Consider the following 9,431-nt stretch of genomic DNA (forward strand, 5'->3'; position numbering starts at 1 on the left):
CCTACCAAAAGAAGGTCATACTTTCACTGGAAAGGAAAGAAAAAGAAATTTCTATTTCCTTGTATTTTGGAGTGTTCACCATTTCCTGAATGACAAAGAAGCTACTGGTATATGCATATTGACTAAATTAGACTCTTAGAAAAATAGAAAATTGAAATGTAAGTGTTGAAAACTACTTAATCTGTCCAAAACCTTTTGATGTGTAATCAAAAATTATGGTAATTCCAGTAGCATATCCGCCTGACCTGGGCACTCAAAATTACTACCACCAAAATAAGACTGGAAGGTTGAAAAAAAAATTATATTCTGCTTTCTGATTCATCTTTTGCTCTAAATCAAAAAGAAAGAAATTCTGATACAGCTCTTTGTGAAACTGTTGCTAAGAAATATGGTTTGTTATTCTGAATGGAACATAAGGTTGCTTCTCTCAACAAACTGGGAGATGATAGCTGCACAGAAATGTGTTTGGCTAGCACAGAGACTTCCTTATCAGTAAAGTCCTTGGAGATCTAGCTACCAGAAATATATTGAAAGGCACCATCATCGTTATCATCATCATCATCCAGGTTTACCTGGACCACTGTTTACTGCATTGAGTTTCGTGTTCTCCTAGGCAATGGAGCTTGTCTTGTCAGTGGGAAACGAGCATCTGTCTTTTGTGACACACTAATCCGGGACCTGGGTATGTGCAGGGAGCCTCTGGCCCCCTGAGAGTCAGTGTGCTGTGGCACTGTCTGTGCATGTGTTGAGAGCGGGTAAGGTGGGATGTGCGCAGCCCAGGGGAAACGCTGTTCTATGTTACAACAATGAAGAAAGCAGATTGCTGTCACAAATGCCAAGTTCCAGACATGTTATGCAGTGGTGCTGGGATGCAGCAGGAGCTTGGCTGCATTTGGGGAGGTGCTTCTGGGTCATTTCTGCTAAAGCAAGTTGTTCAAGTCAAGTGGAATGGGAAGAACAATAAATGTCTTTACTGCTACCCTGTCTCTCCCCCTCCAACAAAATGAAAGTGATCCAATTGCAGACCTTCACAACAGAGGTGTTAAGTTGTGTCTTGGGTTCAATATTTATCCTCTGCTCCCTCTAGCAACTTCTCCAAAGGAACAGCTCAGGAATGCCAAGTGCACACTGTTGGTTGACTCTTTGCTTAGGGGGAGAGCCTGCTAATGGTGTACTGAATTACTTAATCAGCTGGTGGGACAATAAATAGAAATGAGCAACAAACAATATTTGGCACATTATGAGAGCTATGAGCTGCTCTGGGCTGTGCTTCACTGACGGGCTGTGGCAATTCTTGTCTGCTTAAGGTCTGCAAGATCCAGAGGTCCAAGAATGAGGGTCCCTGTTAGAAGTATTCCTCAATGAATTTATCTCAAAAGTAGAAAAGCAACTGTTCCTGTGTTTCAGTAAATGCATCTTGGCATCCAAGCATGAAAAGGAAAAAAGCATAAACAGGGCAGAACTGTTGATTCATTCATGGTTCATTAATTTTTCATCAAGGGCAGCAAAAAGACAAACATTAGTGTTAACATCTCAGATTCAGAGAATTGCTTCATTGTAAGAGGTTTTGAAGCTGACTGATAAGGAAGCAGCAGAAAGTACACCAAAAGAAAATTGATATTTCACAATGCTGCTGTCAGACCATTCATAACGTTAGCAAGGACTAACAAGAACATGAATTTCAACTTCCCTTATACATGCTGCAGGTCTCCAGATGATATTCAAAAACTTCTATACATGACTAGACTAGAGTTGCAGACCAGTACCTTCTGTGTTCATAGCTCCGTGTTGGGACCTTTCAGCTCTGTGTGTGTGTGTGAGTGTGTGTGTGACTGAAAAATGTGTGTGCTGGCTGCAGACAGATGGCCATCTTCATCTTCCCTACTGCCACTGCAGAGCCAAGCTCATCCATTCTGTTCAGCACTGCAGCAGAACATCAGAGCACCCCCACTCAGCCACTACATCTCAGCAGAAGTGCAGGCACTGCCAGCATCGTGAAGCCACACCTGACCCTTCCCTGTCACACTCCGTGTGGGGCCCCAGTGGAACCTGCAGGTCCGTGGACAGAAAGATACTGGCACAGTTTTTCTCATGAGAAAAATGCAAGCAGGGTACTGCTCAGATCTCAGATCTTCATCTTCTCACTTTATAATGCAGGCCCCTGAGATCCTCAGCAGCAGAGAGCCTCAGTCACCCAAGGGTGCAGCACACCAGGTCAGGTGCCCAAAGAAATGCCTTTCTTTCCTGGAGGAGGAATCACTGTCACAAGAACACAAGAAGAGAGACCAAAGCACTAATATCCCTAACTTACAGATTTACATAGTTTCAGATAGGGCCAGGGTGCTCTTCTGTGACCCCCAGCCCCTACAGCTTATCACCTGATGCATATTGATACATGGGGAACCAGGATGAACAGAATGACAAGCACATTTAACCAGTTAAATTAAATACTGATGGACCAGCCAAGGGTAAGATATGGAGTTAAAACACAGAGAGGCAATATAATCGTCATCCTGCCCTCTCCTGGGCACATACCTGGAGAACTTCAATAGGTAGGGATTTTGTGAGGGGAAGTTTTAATTGCATCAAGTGGAAAGAATACCTCTGATTATAGCAGAAATATCAGGGTATTTTCCCCCAAAATGGTCACCTTGTTACAGCAATGTGGAAACCCAAATGAAATTCCCAGGAAAGGTAATGCAAATGGAGACATCCAGCTAAAACCCACGTAAACAGAGTAGAAGCTGATCTCAAAATTTCACACCTCTTCTTTTGGAACAGTCACATCATTTTGTTCTTTGCATTTTCAGCTCCAGCTCTCAGGAAAGATAGAAGCTGGTAGGAGGCAGACACTGGTAAAGGCAGTACTGGCAAAGTGTCAGGTAAAGGGAAACCATTTTTACATTTCTGTTCTGACAAGAGAGGACAATATATTCTAGCCTGAAAGCTTAGATGGCAGAAGCAGCAGTGATTAATTGCTCTAATTAGGGCTCCAAATAGGAAAGAGTGAGTTTCCTGAGCTATTGCGCGCTAAATTTCCTTGCTTCTATGAATAACTGTATTGCTCAGAGGAGATGGGCATCGGAGTGCATCATCAGAACAAACATTTACCCACTTCAACCTAGAAATGCCACTACAACCTCAACACAAATAACTAATGCAAAGAGACAACAGGCCATTTTGTCACCCGGGAGGCAGCATAACAGTCTGGCTCATCTACTTCCCTAAAGAGATCATAAGTCAGAGAATCACAGAATCATGAAATGGCCTGGGTTGGAAGGGACCTTAAAGCCCAACTAGTTCCAACACCCCTGCCATGGACAGGATGGTCTGAAAAGACCAGATGCCTGGTATTTTCACAGGACCAGGATGCTCAGAGCTCCATCCAATCTTCAGTGCCTCACCATCCTTACAGTAAAGAACTTTTTCCTTATATCTAATCTAAACTCTCTTTCAGTTTGAAGTTAATTTCTCCTTGCCCTGTCACTACATGCTCTTGGAAACATCTCTCCCCTTCTTTCTTGTAGGCTCCCTTCAGTTACTGAAAGGCCAAATTACAGCACCCAGAAGTTCTCTTCTCCAGGCTGAAAAATCCCAATTCTTTTAGCCTTTCCTCATGGAAGAGGTGCTTCATTCCTCCAGTCATCTTGGTAGCCTCCTCTGGAATTGCTCCAACAGGTCAATGTCCTTTCTGTGCTGGGACCCCAGAGCTGGATGCAGAGCTCACGTACTCAAATTCTTGCTTGAAAATCGGTGAGCTGCTGGTCTACCACACTACCACTTGCTGGTTTCAGTGAACTACAAATTTCTTCTGGCTACCAAAGTATTAACAGGAGATTTTTCTATAACAAGACTGATATCTTAATCCTTTTGTGTTCTTCACTGATGTTTATACCCTTCCACCTACATGTGCCTTTCAGCTGCCAGTGGATAAATGTCAGGTCCTGATTCTGACCTCTTTGATGTGGACAAATGGAAATAAAATCACTACAGTCAATAGAATTACACAAAGAAACCTACCTCATATCACCAGAAGGAGAAAAGATCACATAAAGTGCTGACTGTCAGCTTTGCAAAATGCATTATGGGAAATTCTGAGTATATTTCTTAAAAAAAAAAAAAAAAAAAAAAAGCTGGAAAGTGTTTAGCAAAAAAAAAACAACCCACAACATTATTGTTGGAATATATCCTACACAGCCCGGGAGTCAGCCAACTTTAGCAACACTCTTCTGTCATATGCAGGAAAAAGCTTTTGCTTCAGCTGAGTCCAGCTGCTTCTTATTGACAATCAGATGTACTGGCACAGAGAGCATCTAATCTGGATTGTGGCCATCTACAAGTAGCTAGAAGCACACAAATAATAATGGTTCATCATTGCACACTGATTTATACGAGGCGGGCAGTGACATGCATATGTCCATTATTTTTCTTTCAGTCTTTGTTTGAACTCCTCACTTTCCTGACTAATAAAACACAATGATAGAGGCCATCAGGAAAGGAGGAGCTTAGCATAGGTGCGTGCCAGCAGCACTTCACATTCAGTAAGTACAGGGTTCCTTTCACTGCCTGTGCCTGTCAGAGGAGTTTCTACAGTTTGCTACATCACTAGAGAGCCTGCCATCAGGGCTGCAGAGGGTTGCAGGCTGGTCTGAGAAATGTTCCTACTGGTGAAGCAAAGCAGAGCAGAAATACGCAAAGCAAGCCTCACTGCTGATAGTACCCTCTCATTTGTATGCTCAACACTCTTCCAGTAATGAATCACCAGCCCAAGTTCTGCTCAGCTCATCATGGCTAGAAATGCTGCAATAGCACCAAACTGGGTGGGGGGACGCAGGTCCATCTCCAAACAACCAAGCAGAAGAGATACTAGATGGCTATGAAAAAGCAAAATGATACCTTGCTGATGTTGGAAGTGTTATCATATACAGGTATCCATAGCAGAGTTGAACAGAGGAGAGACACACCATGACAAGGTGCAATGTGCGTCAGTCGTAAAGCAAATGTTATTCCCCTCTGGAACTCCATTCTGGAGTACAGCAAAATTACACAGCTAAGTCCATGTTTCCTTTAGTGAGGAAAATTTTTCATGTCAGGACAGGGGAAAGCAATGTATGCCATGGGGAAAGAGCACTCCATCCCTTTCCAATCATCCAAATAATCTAGGGAACAAACACAATGTTTTAGACAAAATGCATTCATACATTCCCAGCCAGAAAGGCACACTCTGTCCCAGCTGTCTGCAGCACTTACCTTAATACGGGGCCTGGAAATTGCACCCTGGTGAGCAACAGAAGGGAACTACCAGTCCCACAGACACCTGAGACCACCTATGAACTTTCTCCTAGTGATCCCATCCCTGGAAAAAGATGTACCTGTGCTTGCCAAGAACAAAGCTTATATGTGGAGATAACAGAGTGACATTGTAGGGATTTTTTTCAAGATTTTATGATGAAAGAGTGAGGGATCTTTTTGTTCACAGCTCACTTTTGGTTACAGAGATTTATGCATCAGCTTAGCCAAGTGAAACAAAGCAGAGGGATGGAAGAACTCTCAGGTACTGCCTTTAGCCAAAGCTGAACTCATGCAAAACTCACGCTGTCTTGGTGCCCTTCAGGAGAATAGCAACAGGTGAACAAATCCCAAATGCAGAGGAAATTAAAGATGCATTGATGACATATATAATAAAAGGGAGACACATCTAAGCATGATTTCAAAATTAAAAATGTAAAATCAAATTTGTAAGGTGACATTTCGACATGGAGCCATTTGTCTCCAGTGTCAGTGGTCTCTCAGCTCCTAGAGGATCTTAGTACCTTCTTGTTTTAGAGGACTACATTAGGCCTTTGAAAGCTCTGCCATCAAGGAAATTTGGGATCCTTTATAAAGCCCATCCTGAGGAAACATGGCTAATATGGTTTCCTGTTTTGTCATTATCCACTTACACAGAGCAGTAAGAGGAACAAAGGCAGAAGGATCACATATGTCATCTTCAGAAACAAGAAAACATTAGATATGGAAAAGGGCATGATTAAATGGAGATAGAGAAGGAGGAAAGGTGGATTTTTAGGAGAGCAGGGGTAACACAGACATCACAACAGCTTTATTCTATAAAATATACAGACTGGCCATGCATCTCAATTAATGACCAGAGAAGTATTTTCTTCCTCATGGATTGACGTAGCTCCTAAGACTATGTCTGCTCCTTTTCTTCTATCTCTGTTCCAGAAATTGCTGCCTTTTCCATTTTTTCTGCCTGGCAGTACTGTGGAAGGAGGTAGCAGCTCTCCATACCATTACAACCAGGACAGAGAGTGCCCACAGGCCAATAGCCCTGCACAAACACATTAGCTCCAGGAATTAAGACACTTCCTTTTCCTGCTATATTGTTGCTAGGGAGCTCCTGAGGTTCCCCTGGATACCATGCAAGGGATAATAAAATGCTGTCGTCTGTCTGAACTGAAGGGTAACTGCTACCAAGTTTCTCTTGCGTTCTCTCCTTTTTTTTTTTTTTTGTTTGCTTCACCCCTCATTTGTCCCCAAAACCAAGGTATTGCCTAGGGTTGGTTTGGCACAGGCAAGAGTGCAATAAAACCATGTACATTCAGCCTTGCTTATTGTGCAGACACCGAAGCAACATTGAAACTGCTGTGCATATCAGCAGCTTAGTCTGAACCTTCTGGGAGAGGCAGGGATGTGTTCAAGGCTGTGACCTAATGCTTATGTTGAGCCCAGGCCTTCATTACATAACAAAGCAGCACTTCCAGGGTGCATTCACAGCACATCCTTGCCTCTTAGTCACTCTCCTTGCTTGCCTGAGGTATCTGCTTATGTGCACCTCAAAATGCATGCAGCAAATTAGATTTTGAGTTGAAGCCAAAGAAATAAATATCTTCTTGTAAACCACTGTGACCCATGTGTTGCCTGTGAGGATGCAGGCTGGGGAACAGCAGATCTGAAGCAGAAGAAGAAATGTCAGATTGGTTAGAATTTTAAGTAAAGCCAGAAAGGGAAGAGTGCTCCAAGTACAGCTGTGATACCTCTGCTAGCAAAATTTGAAGAAGATGGTTTCATCTGTTGGATTTCTAAATGAGCCAAGATTCAAACATGCAGCATCACTGAAGTCTTATTCATCTACTTTTCAGCTTCCTGAAAATGTCATTATTTTTCTATACCCCAATATTTTATGTTCAAATCACAGCACAGATCCTATCTGCAAAATCTGCATGATGGAAAAAACTTCACAACCAGAACAGCAGGTACAGACAGCCACTGTATCAGATCTAGCTGAGACCATGTACCAACAATGATTCATCATGGCAGCTTAAGCAATAATAAAAAATAGTCTGCCCAAGGCTCTCAGTGGCCTAACACATCTCAGGTATAATAAAATCTCTGCAATATTAAAATACTTCTACTAGACAGCTCCAAAAACTCCTTGATAATCATCCATTGTTACTGGGCCACCTACAGCCTTTTCCTGAAGACAAATAAACCCATCTCCAGCCTTTCAGTGAGAGGAATACTGCCTATTCTCAGCAGGTACTGCTACTGGCATCCCAGTGAAAATTCATTTCCTGGCTCCCTTCCAGGAAAAGTGAACCTTGGAGTACTCAAGATCAGCCAGAGGATAGGTGGGGACCAGGGTGATGTGACCTTTCATTCAAAGCATTTTTCTAAATCAGGACAGAAATGCTGAGTGACAGATATGTAAGCATGTGTTTTCCTCTGCTTTTCATACACTTTTTCCTTCACTTGCGAGAGGAGTTCCTGTGTTTCTCCTTTTGCAACAACTTGCCTTGCAGAATGACATCAGTCCCCACCTTGAGACTGCACCAGCACACAGAGCCCAATCCTTGGAGCAGAAATGGGATACAGCAGAAGGTTGTTTGCCCAGCTTCTGCTTATTAACTGCTGGCCACAGCACCACTAAGCTCCCACTGGTGCTCCAGAGGGGCAGGTTGTTTCATCTGGTGCAGAAGGAAGGCAGTAACAGATCAGAGAACCTAGACGGTCCTGAGCTGATGGTGTCTCCCTGTTGTGACGTGCCTCGGGGGAGGCAAAGAGTTACTTTTCAGATAAGCATTGTCCCACCCCAAACACCTTGTGAAAGGTGGCCCAGGAGTTCTGATTGGGTTTGAGTCCCTGGGGGGTTTCTCCCTTGCTGTGTTTCTAGTGGCCCCTGACCCTGAACTCCACCCTCAAGAGTTCTGTCCCTCAAAAACCCCTGCTTTGCCTTTGTTTGGGGCTCTCTGTTCTGGACCTGAGTTTGTTCCTATGCTGAATAAATGGTTTCATGAACCGAGAGCCCGTCTCGTTGGTGTTTCATGCTGGTCCCCAAAACCCTACGGCTTCCTGGATGAGATCCTGAGGTTGCTGGCTGCAACATATGGTGGAGAATGCGGACATCCAGTGAAGCAAGAGAACAGCAGGACCCGGCTCCATGGACACCCCGTAAGTTCCCGGCTGATGGCTTGAGAGCCGGCGAGACCCCTGCCTAAGAAAGGAGGACTCGAGAGTACCTGGCAGGAGGGCCACGTTGAGAGCGCCTCGGGCATGGGGGAAAAACGGCTTATGGAGTTAGGGGAGCCAAGAGACCAGACACTGGGACAAACTTCTAAAATCACCCAACAAGACATATTATGGATGGTTTTGGTTTTTTTTATATACATGGGAAGGACCTTTATGGACAATATTAACATTATGGATGATTATGGACGGTATGGCTCTTCTTGTGGACTGGTTTTTTTCTTCTGTGAAGTCCTTCTTTTTTTTTTTTTTTTTTTTTGGTGTATACCTCCCTGTACCTTCCCCTTTCCTCTGTTCTTAAGGGCAGGACAAAGGGTGAAAAAAGCCAAGATGGCTCGGGGCTGCTGCTGACTCCCCATCACCCCGGTGTCTTTCTGCCATCCCATCCCCTGTTTTCCTGAAGGCAGGCAAGGAACGGAGACCATCCAAAGTGATGCGGGTCTGCTGCCGTCTGCCCACCGTTCCGTGTGCTCCTTCACCCCCTGTCTTTCCATATTCCCTGTTCCCGGTCCAGGAAAGTCTGTCCCGGCCTCCCCACCCCCCATCCCAAGATGGCACCGGCCACGCAGTCTGGGATCCCTTGTTTCCCGCCTTGCTCCTCCTTTTCTGGTCCCCAACCTTCCCTTCCCCCAGTAACTCCTGCTTCCATCCCATCCCTTTGTTTGGTGCTCCATCCCTGGGAGCTCTGCCTTTTCCATCATGGGCAACACCCCCTCCAGGGAAATCAAAACTGTAACCTCAGCTCCCAAAGCCAGAGTTTCACCAAGAACATCTAAAGGGGCGACGCCCTCATGGGAGCCAGAGCCGAAACTGGAGATCGAAGAACTCTGCCCCTCGTGAGAGGAGATCTGAGAGCTGCACCTTTCCTAAAAGAGAATCCTAAACTGGAAGAGACTGAACTAAAA

Source organism: Poecile atricapillus, chromosome Z (assembly GCF_030490865.1).
Source record: "Poecile atricapillus isolate bPoeAtr1 chromosome Z, bPoeAtr1.hap1, whole genome shotgun sequence".
In the NCBI taxonomy this organism is placed as follows: domain Eukaryota; kingdom Metazoa; phylum Chordata; class Aves; order Passeriformes; family Paridae; genus Poecile; species Poecile atricapillus.